Source organism: Schistocerca cancellata, chromosome 6 (genome assembly GCF_023864275.1).
Source record: "Schistocerca cancellata isolate TAMUIC-IGC-003103 chromosome 6, iqSchCanc2.1, whole genome shotgun sequence".
NCBI lineage: Eukaryota > Metazoa > Arthropoda > Insecta > Orthoptera > Acrididae > Schistocerca > Schistocerca cancellata.
In genome coordinates, this window is record NC_064631.1 from 434,810,426 (window position 1) to 434,832,050 (window position 21,625).

A 21,625-nucleotide genomic window follows, 5' to 3' on the forward strand; every position below is an offset into this window, starting at 1 on the left:
GGTATTCTCATTTCTATATCGTCCATACGGGACTCTGTCCGATGGTCAAATGACAGTATGCTTGTACGTTCTCCTTTGTGAACGATTTCTTGATTGTGAAATTTAAAACTTCAGCTTTCATTCTGCTGTCTTCAACGTTACACCAACAAGGGACTGAATAAGCGATTTTCATAGGACCAGAATTTTCTCGGGTACTCTGCCAGATCTTTTACTAAGGTGTGACAGTGATAATTGTGTCCGAGTCCCCTCACCAAAGAAGATGTAGTTAATACTGCAGATTCTGAATTAAGGACACCTGCGTTATCAAATAATTTGGAAGTGGAGGGTGGGCAAAGAAAACTGACCTGCAAAACATTTCGTGCACCTAAAGGTAGGCAACTCGATTTACATCACCAATACTGGTTAAAGATGATGTCAGTTGAGTTCGCTATCAGAAGGTGCGTGAAATATTTTCCAGGCCACTTTTTTTTGCTCTTTGAATTGCAAAGAAACCTAAGTTATTCTAAAAAAGCATGTCTCTCAGTTCAGATTGTATACCAGTTCGGTCCCTTTCAAAGTACGCTGATACAATAGCTCGGTACTCAGCAATTACATGCAACCGCTCGCTCGACAAAAGACCTCTACGTAAAGAGCCAGAAGCTGCACAGGTCACATCAGTATATAAAAAAGATAGCAGAAGTAATCCGCTGACTTGGGGACCCATACCACTGACATCGATTTGTAGTGGGACTTTAGAATATGTTATGAAATAGCTAGGAGAAAACGATCTATTGACACATAACCAGCACGGATTCAGAAAATATCCTTCTTATGAAATACAGCTGGCTATTTATTCACACGACGTAGTGAGTGCTAGAAGCAGGAGAGCTCAAGTTGATTCCATATGCCTAGATTTCGGCCGGATTTTGACACCGTGGTTCCTACTTAGATTGTGTGCTTACGAACTCTCAGTTGTGCGACTAGATTCGTGATTTCCTGTCACAAAGGTCACAGTTGTAGTACTTGACGCTAAGTAGTCTAGTGAAATCAAACTGAAATGTTACAAGGCAATTCATGACATTTATAAATTATGTAAATTATTTGGTGGATAACGTTGAATATTCCTTGAGACTCTTTGCTGATAACGACGCTGTTAATAGGGAAGTCATGACTCCAAAAAAACGGTATCGAAATGCAGGAAGACCTTGAAGAAGATTGACGCTTGGTGCAGCGACTGACAATTGACCATCAGTATAAATAACTGTTTCGTGTTGCGATTGAATAAACAGTAAGACCTATTATTGTTTGATTAAAAGATTGGCAATCTCTCAGTGGAAACTAACGACCGTAAGATTCTAGTTCCATGCCGAACAAATTCATTACAAGAATCTTAGGGAAATTTCGTGCAGCGCGAAAGAGGTTACTTTTAAGATCCTCTTTCGTCCAATTCCCGAGTGTTGGTTATCGGTCTGGGATTCTTACTAGGTAGGATTAATAGAAGAGATACACGAATGGCACTTTGCGACACGAGTTCGTTAACGACGAACGAGCGCGTTTCGGAGATGCTAATCATAATCCAGCGGTAGGAGCTGCAAGATAGATGCTTTGCAGAACGCAGTGGTTTCAGGTAAAAACAAGTCAAGCGAAGTAAGGTCTGACGATCTTGCAGACCAAGACACTGGAGCGCCTCTTCCGATCCACCGCGATGCGATCTGATACTACCTGTGCTGTTACAGAATGATGTGTTGGACAAACATCGTGTTAAAACCACACTGATTGTCTCAAGGTCTGTAAGTAATACTGGAAAATCGATCTGCAAGAATGTTCGATAAGTATGACCATTTATGGGCCATCGATAAAGAATGGACCAGGGAGTTTGTCACCAATTATTCCACACCAAACATTCACTTTCCATGGGCGTCAATTTAAAACTTTGTGTAACCGATGTGAGTTTTCCAATTTCCGATAACGCATGTTGTGTCCATTATTAGTGCTGTGGTTTGTGAAGGTCGACTCGTCAGAGAACAATACTCGAACAAAGAAATAGGGGTGTATCATATCTGCTTAAGCGACAACTGGCAATCTGTTACTCGATTCTGGAAATCATTGCCATGGATCTCATGATGAAGGCAAATATGAAACGGATGATATTTTCTATGTTACAATATTTCGCAAACATTATTCTGACTAATTCTCGAATCACGACTTGACTACCGAGTGCCAATGTGATGGTTATGATTCTGTGCAGCTCATGTCGCATGTGTGTTGTTTCTTTCCAGTAATTGTTCTTGGAGGTTTCTTTCTCGTGGCAATTAAGTTCCCTCAGTAGAGAACTGTCGAATGACCCGACGGAAAGACGCACGTGACCGCAGCGCATTAGGAAAACGTGGACCGTAAAGGGTTAGGCATAATCGACTTTTTTGTCCCTTTCTCCATAAATGTCAAACGTTTTAGTTTTCTCCCCTATAGTAATAGCCTGCATTCTAACTAATAACGCAGTCAGGTTATTAAGGACGTATCTAAGAAATGAGGGACGACGTGCACGCAATCACATGAAATCAAATAATAAATGAATGAATCTTCCAAAACAGTTACAGAGAGAAAACTGCAAAACGCTAAGTCGTTTGCCACACGCGTCTGATTTTATATTTTGGATCCTAACCATTTTTCTCAACATAATACCGTTTAGGAACCCATTTGCCGGCCGCTGTGGCCGAGCGATCCTAGGCGCTTCAGTCCGGAACCGCGCTGCTGCTACGGTCGCAGGTTCGACTGCCATGCCTCGGGCATGGATGTGTGTGATGTCCTTAGGTTAGCTAGGTTTAAGTAGTTCTAAGTCTAGGGGACTGATGACCTATGATGTTAAGTCCCATAGTGCTTAGAGCCATTTGAACCATTTTTGAACTCATTTGTGTTACTTATCGATTATAGCGCTGTCTATCGTGCAGCGACCAAAGTGCTGCATACAAAAAATACGTACTTTTTCCTTAGAATCAGATTCTACGATAAAAGTGGGATGTTCTTATTTAAATTTTCAACGTTGCTTCCGCACCATCCTGGGGTAGGGGGGGGGGGGAGAGCAGCGGGCTCACCGATGCGTGGTTTTTTAAATATTTCGTGGTCTAAAGATAAAAAAAACTCATTTTGTATCTGTGAGACAAAAGCTAGGTAAATTCGGTAGTGTGGGAATGCGGTACCATGCTATCTGCTGAATGTAGAGTAGTTTTCACATACACATAAGATTGAGATGCGAAGGCCTGATTCATTAACTTCGGATTTCACAGATCTCGAAAATAATCCCTAAGCCAAGCTTATGCCGAATAAAAAAAAAAAAAAGAAAAATAGGTAAAGTTTGTGGCGCACTGCATGTAAGCGGGCCACTGGCCTGTCAGCATGTAACGTGCAGCCTTTCTTTGCCGCGGCACTGGAAGGGGATGGCTGCGAACCCATCACCCTGGTCATCTTTTCGCCCCCAGAATAGATGCTCATTTGATAGCAGGCTGAGTGGATTCAAATGGTTCAAATGGCTCTGAGCACTATGGGACTCAACTTCTGAGGCCATTAGTCCCCTAGAACTTAGAACTAGTTAAACCTAACGAACCTAAGGACATCACACACATCCATGCCCGAGGCGGGATTCGAACCTGCGACCGTAGCGGTTCCAGACTGCAGCGCCTAGAACCGCACGGCCACTTCGGCCGGCCGGCTGAGTGGATCTGGAGCCGTTCTGGAAGGACTGGAAAGAGTAAAAACCCTCTTATCCTACATGGGGTTGACCCCACGGCCTCCAATGGTGGAATCTAGCTCTCTGTCAGCTAGGCCACCGTGGTCACTCATTCCAGATATAGTATATAAATTGTTAAGAAGCTAGGAAACGCGCGTACAAAATCCACGGTACGTTTTCACTGTACTTCTCCGTATTTGCAATGTAATAACGTTCAGAATCTGCAGAGTGCTTATCGACAAACCTCAATTCGCAGGCAAGTCATGTGACTTTTGGAGGTTATGCCTGCTGGCTGCGAAATTCACGTTCTGCGCATTTAAACGCTCATTCAATAGATATTCGTACTTTTTATGATTTTTTTAAAACAAAAGAGCTTATGAAAGAGCAAAGACTTCTTTGCTACAAGTGCTGCGGTTGTGGCTGAAAGCAAAGAGGTGACTCCTGAACATTTCTACAGTATTGGCTGTGCCAACATACTGTACTTGTCTGTTTAGTGCAGAAGCGTGTCTTCCGACATGGTCTACCGAAATACGGTTGTGCGATCGGGATAAATGGACCTCAGTATTTTCTGTGCATCTGCAGGCAACCACAAGAGATATACATTCTGCAGAACATTGTCGTTAATTGCGTTGCATGTAAGGGTGCAAAGACGACGTGTAGTCGGGATGGTATGCGGTCGCCGATTCTTCAGTGCGGAGCAGTTTTTCCATTTGCTTGACTTCTGACTGCGACAAAATCTTTAGTAGCGCGTGCTTCGATAGAGTAGTATTTCTCAGCGCTTGGGGAATCTAAGATGCCTTGTCCTTACGTGTCCATTTGCTCGTTCAGTGTAGCCAGCACGTAACTAACATTTAGCTTCGTCCGAACTCATGTGGGTCAAAACAAACTGTCTCTCATGTCGGTCGACTCACAATATTGGATTATTCGACCAGAAGGCTGCGGTTTTCACCAAAATTGGCCAACGTTCACGTTATTGCTAATGAAAACCACACATAACATGTTGTACTGAAAGGTCTCTGTTGGATTCCTTTCGTGTTAATTTCTTAAATCTGTTGTCATTTACGGCATAAATTCCTCTTCTAAAATTTACTGTGGCGTTTCTGACTATCTGGGAGGAGACTGAGTAGTGAAACGTGTTACTTTTACACATAAACAAGAACGATCTGTCACAATACTACACTTTAAAACACAGTTTATATGTAATTCATGTCACACAGTCTCATACGGAACCTACATCCGCTTTCTTTTATATACTGTATATGATAAGATACTGTCATCCCCCTTCCCTTCTGTGTGAGAGGATGAATGAGCAAATGTATTTCTAGTTGCATGCTTGAGGGTAGCAGACAAGTCTGTCTGCTAGAGAACAGTAGGACCAACGTCGGAACAGGTAGCTACGCTTTCTAAAAGCAAAGAGGTTTCTATCCTTAGTATAGTCCTGTCCGTCTCTTGTCATGTTGGTATAGGAAGCTGTCCCTCTGGCCACTTCCGTTTGTATTTGTGAGCCACCCTCAGAAAGGGACCAGGGCAGTCTGTCCGTGGCGAGCGTCTGAAGTGGTAAGATCTCCGGCTAAGCGCGTGTCTGCTAAGTCCGTAGGACAATGGATTTCTTAAGTTCAGCCTAACTGAAAATTTAATCACCTTTATTTCAGGTTTAGCTCTAAAATATCTAATGTTATCTTAAATTGCAGCGCAGTGTAATTCTCGTGTGAAGTTCAGAATATATTCCGGTAGTTGCTTTGTCACTACTTTGTGAGTAAAGTGGAACCACGTGTTGATCAGTAACTGTAACTAGCATCATCAATCTTCAATGGGAATGTGCGTGAGATTATAACATCTCGTCTTGAGAATATTTTTCAATATAGCAACTTTTCTTTATGTTCAACCCACGTGGGGTGTACTTTGTGAGATCAGTACCACGTGCTTATACAATTGTTTGACCCATCAGGTTAATAGTAAGACGATAGTAACCAGTTCGAGGTTTTTCTTTTGTAAATTGCTTTTTGATGTAATTTATTTTAATTATAAAAATTATTGTGGAGTTACACTCTTTGTGTAAACCAACTTGACCACGTGAAGCATGTGGTGTAACCATCAAAGTAGCCCTCAGCTATTCTTTTCGGGAAGATTTCACAGAGAGTTAGTATGAATTTAGTATACCAGTGTGTGGTAATTACATGACGGACAGGATTGTGCTACGAACGTAACTTCTTTGGGTGAAAATTGAATCGGTTAGTTGTGGTTAATTTCCTCTTGCATATGTTTCAACGTTCTTAGTGTGTTATTTTATGAATGCAGTGTTGTATGCAGTCTCCCAATCTTGGCTCCATATTTGATGTGTTCCGTAAGATTACAAACTCACATTTTCCACAATCCTAAATAAGGCACCAGTTTAGTTATGAATCAAATTTAATATGCTGAAATTTCAATGATCAACGTTAAATTAAATTTCCAAATATAAACTGATTTATTTCTTTTTATTTAAATTGTCTTTTTTATGTATCTATCACCGGTTGTCGTATGACTATTAAAAGATTATAATTAATGTTAGTCTGGTTGGGAATTTGGTAAGCTAGACTGGATACCTGATGAAACAGTTGCGCAGTAATGCAAGGTTAATTTCCCCAGACAGCTCACAGCTTTTAAACCGCTTTTATTGTCTATCAGTACCGCTTTCATAGCAAATTAAAGCAACAACGTTATAGTACCACCATGCAGCGAGACCTTCAGAGGTGGTGGTCCATATTGCTATACACACCGGTACCTCTAATACCCAGTAGCACGTCCTCTTGCATTGATGCATGCCTGTATTCGTCGTGGCATACTATCCACAAGTTCATCAAGGCACTGTTGCTCCAGATTGTCCCACTCCTCAAAGGCGATTCGGCCTAGATGCCTCAGAGTGGTTGGTGAGTCACGTCGTCCATAAGCAGCCCTTTTCCATCTATCCCAGGCATATTCGATAGAGTTAATATCTCAGGAACATGCTGGCCACTCTAGTCGAGCGATGCCGTTATCCTGAACGAAGTCATTCACAAGATGTTCACGATGGGGGCGCGAATTGTCTATGAAGACGAATGCCTCGCCAATATGCTGCCGATATGGTTGAACTATCGGTCGGAGGATGGCATTCACGTATCGTACAGCCGTTACGGCGCCTTCCACGACCACTATCGGCGAACGTCGGCCCCACATAATGTCACCCTAAAACAGCAGGGAACTCTACTTTGCTGCACTCGCTGGACAGCGTGTCTAAAGCGTTCAGCCTGACCGGGTTGCCTCCAAACACGTCTCCGGCGGTTGTCTGGTCGATATAGCGTTAGCCTGCACGCTAGTTACTTGCATTTTGATTTCGTTTCATCGGGACTTCTGCTGTTTGTATTGGTAGCGGTTGCGGGTCCTGGGTTGTCCTACTTGTGCTGTTCTGTATTTTCCGCCCTCTTTGCCCGCGCGTGCCGGCTGGCTGTGCATCTAGTTTGCTCGTGGCTTAATGTATAATTGGCCTTACGCACGTAAGATGATAGATTTGTACTGCTTAGCTGATGTTCATTAATAGGTTGATTAATTATACAGATGATGTGCTGCAATGAATTATTGTGTTTCTAGTTACTTAAGGCAGATGTCAGTCTGTTGTAGATACCCATTAGTTCTGGGATTTTTCGTGCCGATTCGTGACCGTTGCTGCTCCCGTTTGGGGGTCCATGCCGAGCCTGAATTGGAAACAGCTGAGTGAGCGGGGGTCCGCTTCTGGGCGTAGTTTGTTGAATCCCACGAGGTTGTTTGGTCACATGAAATTTTACATTTTACATCCTACATAGTAGTGTTCCTGCCATTTAAGTAACGTAGTCGTGTGCCATGGTATCTGATTTGTTGTAGCCTGTACTCTGAATTACTTTGGTAATACCAATCACTGAAGTAACGAAAGACTACATTTTCTCGTTAAATTTTATTAAATTGTTTGTCAGGTTGATTATAGTTTTTGAGTAAATAATTTTTAACTTATTTCAGTAAATGTATAATAGGCCATAAGTGCCTTGGTTTATGAATGTTTAAATTTTGAAGTAACTTGCTCTCTTGTAAATGGTAAATTTAAAGATGTGTGGTAATTTTAAAAATGTGTTGATGGTTTGATTTGTTATTTATCTTGTTTAAATGTGCCAAATAAATGTTCAGTGCAACTGTCGATGGTGATTGCCTGATGTGTCACTTGGCCCAGTCCTAAAACCCCACAGCCTTTTGTGCTGAGCTTGTGTCGTTGTGTAACAGTTTGAATACCATGCTGTGCTGACACATCAATGAGCATAGTGGGCAGGGGCACTAGAAATATAGTTTGTGGACAGTTAAGTTGGAAATGTGGGTCTCACGGGGAGCGAACCAGAGATAAGTCCCTGCAGTCGCATTATCCTCTGTGTCCTCGATGGGTCAATCGGATAGAGCGTCTGCCATGTAAAAGGGAGATCCCGGGTTCGAGTCCCAGTCGGCACATACATTTTCAACTATCCCCGTTGATATTCATCAAGCAACTAATGATCTGGATTTCATTGTAATTTCGCTCTAGTTAAAATTCTCACTGAGATATGTCCCGTCAAAGTACAATTCCAGATCAGAAAACTAGCCGCACGGGATTAGTCGTGCGGTCTTTGGCGCTACAGCCATGGACTGTGCGGCTGGTCCCGGCGGAAGTTCGAGTCCTCCCTCTGGCTTGGGTGTGTGTGTTTGTCCTTAGGATACTTTAGGTTAAGTAGTGTGTGAGCTTAGGGACTGATGACCTTAGCAGTTAAGTCCCATAAGATTTCACACACATTTGAACATTTTTCAGAAAACTAAAAAGTGCTGTGTTATTGGACAGCAAGGTTAAGTGATCCTTTTCTGAAAATGCTGTTCTTCGAGCAGTATTCGCAACAGTAACAGAATATTCTCGCATTTGATGTGATGTGATTCAAACTGATAAGCTTTCAAATTGTCAGTTACGTGAATATTTTTAAAACCATCAAAGATTTTATCCTGTGTCTGTACTATGCTTAATGAACAGTCTGTTGCCAGGCAGTAATTATTTTTCTCATTGACTGTTAATGCACAATAAATTGCTATTGAATGAATATTTCAAATAAAGTCTTTTCGAAAAAAATAGGCATATACATGCCCTAAAGCTTGAAAGGGTCCTATAGTCCCCTTTCATTATCATTTTATTTCCTTTCCAGTACACTTTGCTTAGTACAGAATGAAAATGGTTCAAATGGCTCTGAGCACTATTGGACTTAACTTCTGAGGTCATCAGTCCCCTAGAACTTAGAACTACTTAAACCTAACTAACCTAAGAACATCACACACATCCATGCCCGAGGCAGAATTCGAACCTGCGACCGTAGCGGTCGCGCGGTTCCAGACTGTAACGCCTAGAACCGCTCGGCCACCTCGGCCGGCACTACAGAATCACTCGGGTGTTTATGTTGCTAAATTTCGTACCAGAGATGACTGAGCTATGATTGAATCTAGCTGTAGTCTATTTCTTTCTATGATTCGCAACCATCATATGACTGTTATGTTGGTTTTCAGACTTGCAAATGCCCCTGTGACGCCATTATGTCTTCCATGTTTTTATATGTAACCCAACTCACGACTATGATTCCATAAAATATTTATCCCTTGTTCTCCTATTCCAAAACTCTCTGTCATGCGTGAGTGAATGAATGTGGGTGTGTTTAGTCTGCTGCAGAGAATCAGCGGTAGTCTTGCCCCTATAGTTTTCAGGTAGGCAAAGAGGTTTGTTCCCTTTGCGTGAAAGTTACCGGTGTTAGGCTGCTGGCGGAAGCCTCATCTGTGGATTTTCCTGTCCACGGAGATGTGTGGGAGAAGTTTTTGTGTGAGATGGGCAGTCTGCTTCCAGCTTTCCGAGGGTTTCCAGCCGAGGTCTTTTCGAAGAAGGGTGACTTGATTTAACCGCGTGGCACTTCGTCTCATAGCGAGAGGGGAGCTTTCTGTAATTCAGTCTCACTGAACTTGCACTTCGTGCAGCTTTTGGCCTCGCGCTTTGTCATATAAAGGTTGTTTTGCTGGGTCGCATCAAGGAATGCAAGGCTTTTGCAGACTTTCAGTTTGATTCCTAAAGCAGACTTTGGTCCGTAAGAAGAACGTAGCACAAAGGTGTTGCATATGTTGAAGCGATCTTACGTAGGAAGTGCGCCCTCGGTTCAGTGTGAATGTTTGTGCGCCTGCGACTGCGTGTATATACATTCTAATCTTTTCCGAATCTTGGTAAATTTGGCCTCTTTGTGAATTTTCTTTGTTTCATTCCTATACGTCCGTTGGAAACGATCCACGTGGGTTAATATTTGGGTTTGTTGGCCCTCTGCCATTACCCTTTGTCTATTCAAACGTGTCCTACGTAAAATGTTAATTGTTCGGGGCTGCGTGGTTTAATGTTCCTAACATTTGGCTATTGTACGTAGAAATTGTGTCTCCGCGAACGACGTTGCAACACGAGTTAACTGTGAACCTAACTTTCCTGTGGCCCCCTGTCTCTGTCCTAGAGTTTATTTAGTGGTCTGATTTTGGAATATTAAGTATATCCTGTCCGGATTATTTAATTGTATTTGTGGTTTGTGAGTTCATGTTAAGCGCGTAAGCGTGTATGTGTGGCCCTCGTTGAGGCGGTTTCTCCAAATCGAGGTTCAACTTTAAATGCAACCATGATATTCAGATTTATTCTTTTATTTAATCATTTCTCAAGACAGCGGAACAAACCTCCTAGCTTCATTCCATGTTGGTATTGGGGCCAACCTTGCTGTTCTTTGAGTGAATATGGGTCTGAATGCGAGTATTACCAGGGTGGCCGAGCGGTTCTAGGCGCTACAGTCTGGAACCGCGCGACCGCTACGGTCGCAGGTTCGAATCCTGCCTTGGGCATGGATGTGTGTGGTGTCCTTAGGTTAGTTAGGTTTAAGTAGTTCTAAGTTCTAGGGGACTGATGACCTCAGATGTTAAGTCCCATAGTGCTCAGAGCCATTTTTTTGCGAGTATTAAAACTTTCCAGTCCCCCTCTAATTACGACCGCGATTCTAAATTAAGATATTCTGTTGTGAATCGTATAGCGTCTCACAAGCAATCGTACGTAGTTACCAGGCAACAGCAGTTATATAGATGTCTTATATTAATGTCTTACGAAATAAATAATTTTGTTTCAATTGTCATCCAGTGTGCCGATGTTACGTCTCCTTTGCCGGCTGCGGTGGCCAAGCGGTTCTAGGCGCTGCAGTCCGGAACCACGCGACTGTTACGGTCGCAGGTTCGAATCCTGCCTCGGGCATGGATGTGTGTGATGTCCTTAGGTTAGTTAGGTTTAAGTAGTTCTAAGTTCTAGGGGACTGATGACCTCAGATGTTAAGTCCCATAGTGCTCAGAGCCATTTGAACCAATTTACGTCTCCTTTACCTACGCCATTTACCTTGTAGTTTCCTTGTTAGCCCATCCACAGCGTTTCCATGCGCACGGGTCCTATAATTAGTGTCCCCATTTTATTTAAAACAAATTCTTTAGAATAGGTGTTGTTTTCAGGAATGTTGCTGCAAGCTGCTTTTATTCAATGTTCACACCATTTTTACTTTATTTTAATGTTTGATTCATGTGGACAATCCCTGGATCATATTAATAATTACATTTCAATGAATGTTCTTTTATGAGTTTTTTCTTATTACTAAATTAATTAATTTTCCAACTCAGTGGAACTTCTTGTTTGTCGTGTGGCTAGAGTTGGTGGTGACCCAATCTTTTACTTTGATTTTAATGGAAGATAGCATTTCCATTTGAGTGTGTCTCTTTTAGCCATCTGGATATAGCTCAAGGCTCCACTCATTACAGAAACACCACTTTAAGCACACGTCACTTACAAGCTGCCACAGGACTTACATGAAATCAATATTTTGTAAGAGTCTTGTGCTATTATTTCTTATGTTTATTATATTTAGAGTAATGTACTGAGTGTGCCAACGTTATTGCAAATGTTCTCAATCCATTACCACTAGACTCCTTTGTCGTAAAGACACTTCCTCAATGTATTTCACTACCTCTCGTATAATTACTACTTCACTTTTCCCATTTAATTAAGCAGCAGTCCCATTATAAAATTAAATTCTTTAATGGGTATTCGGTGTCATAGGTTAGCGTATCGGCAACGTGAATCAGAATGGCAAGTAACATGCTCTCAGGTAGTCGGATCACCACAAAGGTTATTGCGATTCCTAATTACGAACTCCCATGTGGGGTTTTTATTTTGTTACGAAACCTTGCTCGTGAGCAAGCACTGACTCTTTCACTTTCCCAGAAATATGTGACATGCATTAGCGACTAGAGAAATCAAGAAGGGAGTCCCACAAGATTCCATTTAGGGTCCACATCTATACCTTATAAATGAATGATGGACTTAACTTCCATCCAGCAGAATTGGTACCTAAGCAGACGATACATAATAAATCCCATTAGAGAAAGCGACAAAAAGAGTGTGTTAATTATGTTATTTACAGAATTATTAAATAGGTTTCTGAAAATGTACTCACCCTTAATATAGAGAAAACAAATTAAATTCAGTTCTGTGCAACACGTGAGGTCATTCCAACAACTTATGTAGTACATAAGCAGAAGTCAGTAAGCGGGGTAGAATGCTCCAAAATTTTGGATGTAGGTACTGACGAAAACTTGAAGTGGAAGAAACATATTACTGAGCTACTCAGACAAGTCCAGCTGCTTTTGCTCTTCGCATAACTATTAGTATTGCAAACAAACGAATCAACCAGGTGACAAATTCTGCGTATTTCCACTCAGTAATGTCTTATAGAATAATTTTCTGGGGTAACCCGTCACTTAGAAGGAAAGCACTGATTACACAAAAGCGACCGATAGCAAAACTACGTGGGGTTCACCGGCGGTCGTCATATGGGCACGTTCACAGTATACAGGGTGGTCCATTGATAGTGACCGGGCCAAATATCTCACGAAATAAGCATCAAACGAAAAAACTATCAAGAACGAAACCTGTGTAGCCTGAAGAGGGAAACCAGATGGCGCTATGGTTCGCCCGCTAGATGGCGATGCCATAGGTCAAACGGATATCAACAGCGTTTTTTTTTTAAATAGGAACCCTCATTTTTTTATTACATATTCGTTTAGTACGTAAAGAAATATGAATGTTTTATTTGGACCACTTCTTTCGCTTTGTGATAGATGGTCCTGTAATAGTCACAAACGTGTAAGTACGTGGTATCACGTAACATTCCACCTGTGCGGTCGGTATTTGCTTCGTGATATATTACCCGTGCTAAAATGGACCGTTTACCAATTGTGGAAAAGGTCGATATCATGTTGATGTATGGCTATTGTGATCAAAATGCCCAACGGGCGTGTGCTATGTAGGCTGCTCGGTATCCTGGACGACATCATCCAAGTGTCCGGACCGTTCGCCGGATAGCTAGGTTATTTAAGGAAACAGTAAGTGTTCAGCCACATGTGAAACGTCAACCACGACCTGCAACAAATGATGATACCCAAGTAGGTGTTTTAGCTGCTGTCGCGGCTAATCCGCACGTCAGTAGCAGACAAATTGCGCGAGAATCGGGAATCTCAAAAACGTTGGTGTTGAGAATGCTACATCAAAATCGATTGCACCCGTAGCATATTTCTATGCACCAGGAATTGCGTGGCGACGACTCTGAACGTCGTGTACAGTTCTGCCACTGGGTACAAGAGAAATTACGGGACAATGACAGATTTTTTGCACGCGTTCTATTTTGTGACGAAGCGTCATTCACCAACAGCGGTAACGTAAACCGACACAATATGCACTATTGGGCAACGGAAAATCAACGATGGCTGCGACAAGTGGAACATCAGCGATCTTGGCGGGTTAATGTATGATGCGGCATTATGGGAGGAAGGATAACTGGCCCCCATTTTATCGATGGCAATCTAAATGGAGCAATGTATGCTGATTTCCTACGTGATGTTCCACCGATGTTACTACAAGATGTTTCACTGCATGACAGAATGGCGATGTACTTCCAACATGATGGATGGCCGGCACATAGCTCGCGTGCGGTTGTAGCGGTATTGAATAGCATATTTCATGATAGGTGGATTGGTTGTCGAAGCACCATACCATGGCCCGCACGTTCACCGGATCTTGCGTCCCCGGATTTCTTTCTGTGCGGAAAGTTGAAGGATATTTGCTATCGTGATCCACCGACAGCCGGCCGGAGTGGCCGTGCGGTTCTAGGCGCTACAGTCTGGAGCCGAGTGACCGCTCCGGTCGCAGGTTCGAATCCTGCCTCGGGCATGGATGTGTGTGATGTCCTTGGGTTAGTTAGGTTTAATTAGTTCTAAGTTCTGGGCGACTGATGTCCTCAGAAGTTAAGTCGCATAGTGCTCAGAGCCATTTGAACCATTTTTGATCCACCGACAACGCCTGACAACATGCGTCAGCGTATTGTTAATGCATGTGCGAACATTGCGAAAGGCGAACTACTCGCTGTTGAGAGAAATGTCGTTATACGAATTGCCAAATGCATTGAGGTTGGCGGACATCATTTTCAGCATTTATTGCATTAATGTGGTATTTACAGGCAATCACGCTGTAACAGCATGCGTTCTCAGAAATGTACGGTCACAAAGGTACATGAATCACATTGGAACAACCGAAATAAAATGTTCAAACGTACCTACTTACTGTATTTTAATTTAAAGAAACCTACCTGTTACCAACTGTTAGTCTAAAATTGTGAGCCATATGTTTGTGACTATTACAGCGCCATCTACCACAAAGCGAAAGAAGTGGTCCAACTATAACATTCATATTTCTTTACGTACTACACGCATGTGTAATAAAAATGGGGGTTCCTATTAAAAAAAACGCAGTTGATATCCGTTTGACCTATGGCAGCGCCATCAAGCGGTCCGACCATAGAGCCACCTGGTTTCCCCCTTCAAGCTAGACAAGTTTCGTTTTTTGTAGTTTTTTCGTTTGACACTTATTTCGTGAGATATTTGGCCCGGTCACGATCAATGGACCACCCTGTATATATATATATATATATATATATATATATATATATATATATATATATATATATATATATATTCGCTAATGAAGTAAGTCATAAATAATGCTTCACGATTTGAGAATAGTGATGTCCAAAACCACAACACTAGAGGAAAAAACAGCGTTAATTACCCATTATTAAAGCTGACATCGTCTCAGGAAGGAGATCATTTGTCCGGTAACCCCCAAAGTGTCTGACAGATAACAAAGCAAGTTTTAAATCTAACCTAAAACCATTTCTTCTGGATAACTCTTATTTCATGTATGAATTTTTATTTAAACACTAACAGCCTGTAAAAAAAATTGTTTTTAAGTGTACTTGTATGAATAGGACCAAAAATTAATGTGTTCAGTAATGTGAACACTAGTCACGTGTATATAGCCTGTAACCTGACTAGCACCACAACATTTTGTAAAAGAATCGTTCAAATAATCCATGGAACATGTAACTAACTTTCGACGTACCTTCTTAAACATCATATCCAGTGGCTTCTTGATTACGCATCCAACACTTACAAAAGAAACCAGAGAAGTTGTACAAAGCATTGGTAACTGATTTTCTCGGTCTAAACCACAAGTATCTCTTTGTGTGAGAATCGGCTTTGATGGCCAATGTTATCTTTGATAAGACTTACCTGAACATGTGACCGGTCCTTTTTGTTTGTTCGGCAAATTTTTAAAGTGTCCCTCGTCAGATAGCGTATTTAGTATTGGGTCAGGGCACTCAAGTGTGATATAGTGTAATTTCATTCTGGAGTGGAGGTAGTTTGTCAACAACTTCACTGAATTCTGATTTGGTAATGTTGTATGCATCAAATATCTTGAGGGTCAAACTTAAATTTGGTAGAAAGAGAACCCCTGAACACCGATACTACATAATGTTATTGTGGTGGACTGCATGCATGCAGAAGCCTTATTGGCTCACCATAGGGCCAAGCAGGTTTAGGCAAACTACGGAAAAACTGAAGGCAACACAGATTAGCAACAATTAACGATAGTTTATTAAAAGAAATTATACATTACCTGTCGTGAGTGTGAACAGGATTCGTGGCGATCCACTGAAATGTTCATTTTCACTGGTCAGTGATTGAATACTGATCTAATTGTGAATCCAGTGAATGATGACATTTAGCTAGTGGCCTCTCCTGAACGGCTACAGTGGCTAAGTACTGATGAGGTCTTCAGGCGCGGTGTTAATACTATCGAACTAACTCACTGATACTTTCTAACAGGACGACCGCACCTATTCGGCATCACCAATTTCGTCCAAATTCATGATATATGCGGGACTTGGCCAGAAACGAAAGAGAGAAAAATGGAAGCTCCAGACTGCCAAGATGTTAGAGAAAAATAGCACTTTCGGTGTGTCGGGCAACGTACGAGCCATTTCATTTACGCTAGCGTAGTTTCAAGACATCGGTTGATGCAGCGGACAGAGTATATAGAAAGGTAATATAAGGGTCATGGGGTCGAGTCCTATGCGAAAATTATATTTTTTTAATTTCCAATTTTTGAGTTATTTACATTGGAAATAAAACTAAATAATGTTTGATAGGTGGTAAATAATATTTTCATAAAATGAATCAGAAGGAAAACCAAAGGAAAATTTAGGATTGTCAATAACTTCCAAAGCAGGAATTGTAATTGTGAAATACACGAGAATGTCGTACGTAAAATTATTTCACGGTTGATGATTTACACTTTCTGGGAGGATATTCATCATAAAAACAGGGAAGCATTAATTTTCTCGATATCTTGCGCATGTTGTAAATGCCGTATTTTTACAGTTACATGACTGTTTAAATATTTATAGAGAAAAACAAACTCGGTTTACATTCATAAAAGGCTATCTCCAATCGGACACTTTGGCAACAAACTACGCATAACGAATCATTTCGCTAAATATTGCCATTGATGATAGCAGTTCTGATCAAATTCCTTATCTGGTGGTAAAAATAGACATCACAGGATTACACTTGCAGAGTATAGTTGGGGGAACTACCTTAATACTGCACGGTAGCAATCCTTCATCTGGAGAAATATCATCGTATAATTGTGGATTCGTTTATCTTCCTCATGACTCAATTAACGAAAATATTTGTTCTCCTGCACGTAGGGTCTCATCACATCGGTCAGAAGTTTTTGAGCAAGACTGTTGGAAGTTTCCGAGTTTTTTGAATCCTCGGTCTGAAAGAGCAGGCGCTCGCTTATTACGTAGACTACTGAAAATAATTTTCGAGGAAGGATTATAGCTTACTGCGCTGTATACGAGCGGGTTACTTTGTTCATAACCTTTCGTTTCAGGAGAACTAATTTTGTCTCATGATGTTCCAGGGTTCGATTCTGGCAACTTGGACAGAGAATATACAAATGTAAATATTTCACTATACGTGACTTTAAAAAGAGTGACAACAAAATCCTTGTCGTAATTGGCGATAAGAGCCCGAGTGTTGACTCGAAACTTCTCTGGCAGAGCAATGATTAGTGGCAGTTTGTCTTCCGCAAACAAATTTCGTAATTTTTCTCTAATGAATCTTGAGATTTTGCTCAGATTCTCTGACGCATGTTGTGAGGCCCTGAATTCCAAATTCTGAAACTGATAAATAGTACCAAGTACCCGTTTTTCCAAGTTGCTTGTGGTAACTTATTGGTTAAAGATCCACGCTTGTACGAAACGATCGTATGTCCATGTATGTGTTGTATTTATGCTTCCGGCTTCCACAGATTTTTGTGTGTAATCCCTAATTTTCAAATCTTGTATATGTTTCAAACGAGATGCTCCTTTCGTTTACAGACTCTTCAAATTCCGCTGTGGATGTGTTTCTGCACGATTAACTAACATTAGCTTCTGATCGAATAGAAAGAAATCTGGATCTTGGTTGATTTTTTTCTTTAATCTGGTTCGTAGTCATCGTTTGACGAAGAGTCAGTCTCTGCTGCCTCACATTAACCGCGCACGTCCACTTCTTCGTACCAAATCAATTGATTGCCGCCCACAAATGTATACTCCGATAAAACTTCCGTTACTTTCTCATATATTTTACTTCCAATTTAAATGTGTTCTTCGGTTATTCCCATAGAACTTTCTGTTGTCATCATATGGTTTTCGGGCAAAAGACGCGAACTGTAATCCAGCACTGTTTTCAGTTGTTGCTTAGACGCTTCACTGATGATGCTATCATGGTGTGGCTCCAGATATATCACTATTTTCTCTTCGGCTTTTAGTCATTTTCGGTTGATTCTTTATTTTTCATGATACTGTCGCTGTTTCTCACAATATTCTCGAAAAATTCACGTTGTTACGTATAGAGCTAACAAGCAAATGAATTCCGCTGTCGTAGCTAGCGTTGTCCCCAACAGCCGATGCACCGGATCGGAGATTTTGTCTGCTCTGTGACTGTATGGTGTGTTGTCCTTATCCTCGTATCGGCATAGCTGACACAAAAATCGCCCGCATGGCCCCTCATGTCATGTCGAACCGTATGCACCTTCGTACCAGGGTACGACTTGGCCCCAAAGAATAGTCTGAATTGTCGAAGTATACTATCGGATCGTTTATCCACTGTTGATGTGACTGTATGGACGCGTACCGAAAGCCAATAAACGATGGCTGCTGGGAAATGAACTTGAAACTAATGGAATACAAAGTCCTGTACGCTTTAATTAATCCCTTCTTGAAAAGTTACCTGCAGACTCAAATTTTCCTGTGCCTCCGTTTTCATGCCTTGTAGGAAAAAATTAATAAACATAATATATCGACAATTATTTAGTTTTACTTGCAGTGTACATAAAGAAAAATATTCGAAAAGAAGTTCCTGGACCCCACGACCTTCCGATATACATTTTATGCTATGCTGAACGCGGCCTGGAAGCTACACTAACGTAGAGGACTATTCTGAAAGTAAGAACCGATCTGTCGCAAACTGGAGGCCACTGCAAGAATCAAAAATGTTTTATTTGCTACATCTACCTACACCTTCCAGCTAAATCTCTACATAGTCGCCATTCCGACTTACACACCTGTCCTAGTATTGTACCACGTTTCAATCCCTTCGTCATAGAAGGCAGCCGCCTGTGCTTTACACCATTTCTCTACGCTTGTCTACATATAGCTCGTTGACTGCGCCAAAAATTTGTCGTCAAAGCCAGCGGCTCATGTAAGCAGAGATGAAACAGGAGCATCTAGTTAAAAGCTGTATTGTGGGTGATCAAACACTTCACACTAAAAACGCTACAGGGGTGTCTTCATTCCCCCTGCAGAGTGCGGCCGAGAATTGTCATGAAGGAGAAACCGCATGACAGTTGTGTTTCGTGGGCTGCATGACATCAGGCTGAATCTCTCACTTGGCTCTCATACTTCGCGGAAGACATGGTTTGACCAGGCATCTTTATGTGCTCACTGAGTGCTCAGAACTGAAAAGGGTGACGTGACACGATCGACGAGCATACTAGAGACACTGCCCGACACATCTGTGCAAAGCTTTATCGGATTATCACTGTGGATCCATTTCGCGCCCGATCGGTCTTTACTTTCTCAACAGCCCTCGTAAACAGCTCATGCCTCGCCCGAGCCGCGCTACAAATTCTATTTTTTGTAAACGCTTCGCTATCTAAAGTTCCCACTCCTGTCAGTTTCGTTTCTGGTCAAGCCCTACATATAATATACCATGAACTGACGAGTAGGCGCGGCCGCATGTGAGTGGAGCAGTGCGGCCGCTTACATCCGGGTTTCGCGGATAGATGTTCATTTGGGAACTATTTGCATGAAGTAAGACGTAATCGTAACATAGTCCGTGCATCCTCTAATGGCACCCTGTAGTGAAAGGATTCAAGGCCAGTGAACGGGCATCAGACCTTCTCGACCAATTCAACACCCCTGACTCGTTGCTGTGAGGTACCGCCGCGCGATCAGTAAAGAATGGTGTTGTGTCGCCTCAACTCGACTTTCAGTGGTGTGACTGCACAGAAAAACGCGAAGGAACAACCACAGACAAATCAAGACCAAGGAGACAAACCGACTTGCATTTCGGAAGGTGGTTGTAAGAAGCGCATGAAATGAGAAGAAGGAATGGTGAATCCAAATTGCTACCAGCGCATTGACAGTGTGTAGGTCGAGCAGCTCCTTATGGACCACACAGTGTTTTATTGAGTGGTAAGCGAGGCTTCTGGGGGGGCGTAAAGAGCGACGCCACTGGGTAGTGGATGACTGGAAAAAAATTGGAAATTTGTGGTAAGTTCCTATGAGATCAAACTGCTGAAGTCATCGGTCCCTAGCCTTACTCACTACTTAATCCAACTTTAACTTACGCTAAGGACAACACACACACATATGCCCGAGAGAGGACTCGAACGTCCGACGGGATGGAGCCGCGTGAACCTTGACAGACGCCTCAGACCGCAAGGCTACCCCGCGCAGCATGACTGGAAACGATCAAATTGGAGAGGTGAATCACACTGTACTCTGTTGCAATCTTATGGAAGGGTTTGGGTTTGGCAGATACCTGGAGAATGTTAGCTGCTGTCATGTGTAGTGCCAACAGGAACGCACAGAGGAAATAATGTTACAGTATGGGAGTGTTTATTGTAATTACAGGTGGTCCCTTCACTGCCCTTAAGAAAATGCTAAATCGTAAGGCAACGAAAACATTTTTCTGCAATGTGTAATGTTTACTGTGGAGGCACAGTTTGGGGTCTATGTTTGTTTGTATCAGGATAACATCGCACCCAGTCATAATAGGTTTGGGGCAATGGTTTGTGGACAATAACGTTCGTGAAATGGACTGTCACCCCATAGTCCCGACCTGAACTCAATGGAACCTTTTGGGACGAGTTAGAACGTCAACTTCGCTCCAGATCCCACTGTCCAACATCACTACGTTCTTTGGTTCCTGGTCTTGATGAAGAATGGACTGCCCTTCCTCTACAGTCATTCAAACTTTTCACTCAAACTGTTCGTAGTAGAGTTCAAGCCTGTCATACAGGCGTAAGATGTGCACACCCCATCTTAATGGTTCAGATGGCTCTGAGTGCTATGGGACTTAACATCTGAGGTCATCAGTCCCCTAGAACTACTTAAACCTAACTAACCTAAGGACATCACACACATCCATGCCCGAGGCAGGATTCGAACCTGCGACCGTAGCAGTCACGCGGTTCCGGACTGAAGCGCCTAGAACCGCTCGGTAACCGCGGCCGGTCCCATCTTAATAAACAGAAATGAGTGTCCCGATATCTTTGATCAGATTTTTGTGTTAGCAGAAGAGCCAACACCGTGTTACGAGTGGAGGCCGAAATGCACGCGTTTTAGCTCACGCAGGCTGGTGTGAGGAGGGAAGAACTATACAGACGTGAGGTCTGGAATATGACAAGGAATGAGAATTCAGAAAGCGGACGTAATTAGTTTGATACTTAACTTTAATCCATTAATGATGAACGTCGCTTTTGACGGTACATGATTCACAATATTATCTGTTCAGAATACATTCCTGAAGATAGTAATTATTGTAACTGAGTAGGGCGCCTTGCTACGTCGTAGCAAATGACGTAGCTGAAGGCTATGCTAAACTGTCGTCTCTGCAAATGAGAGCGTATGTAGACAGTGAACCATCGCTAGCAAAGTCGGCTGTACAACTGGAGCGAGTGCTAGGGAGTCTCTCTAGACTAGACCTGCCGTGTGGCGGCGCTCGGTCTGCAATCACTGATAGCGGCGACACGCGGGTCCGACGTATACTAACGGACCGCGGCCGATTTAAAGGCTACCACCTAGCAAGTGTGGTGTCTGGCGGTGACACCACACAGATAATGCATACTTAATAGCTTCCGTACACTTCTCAATC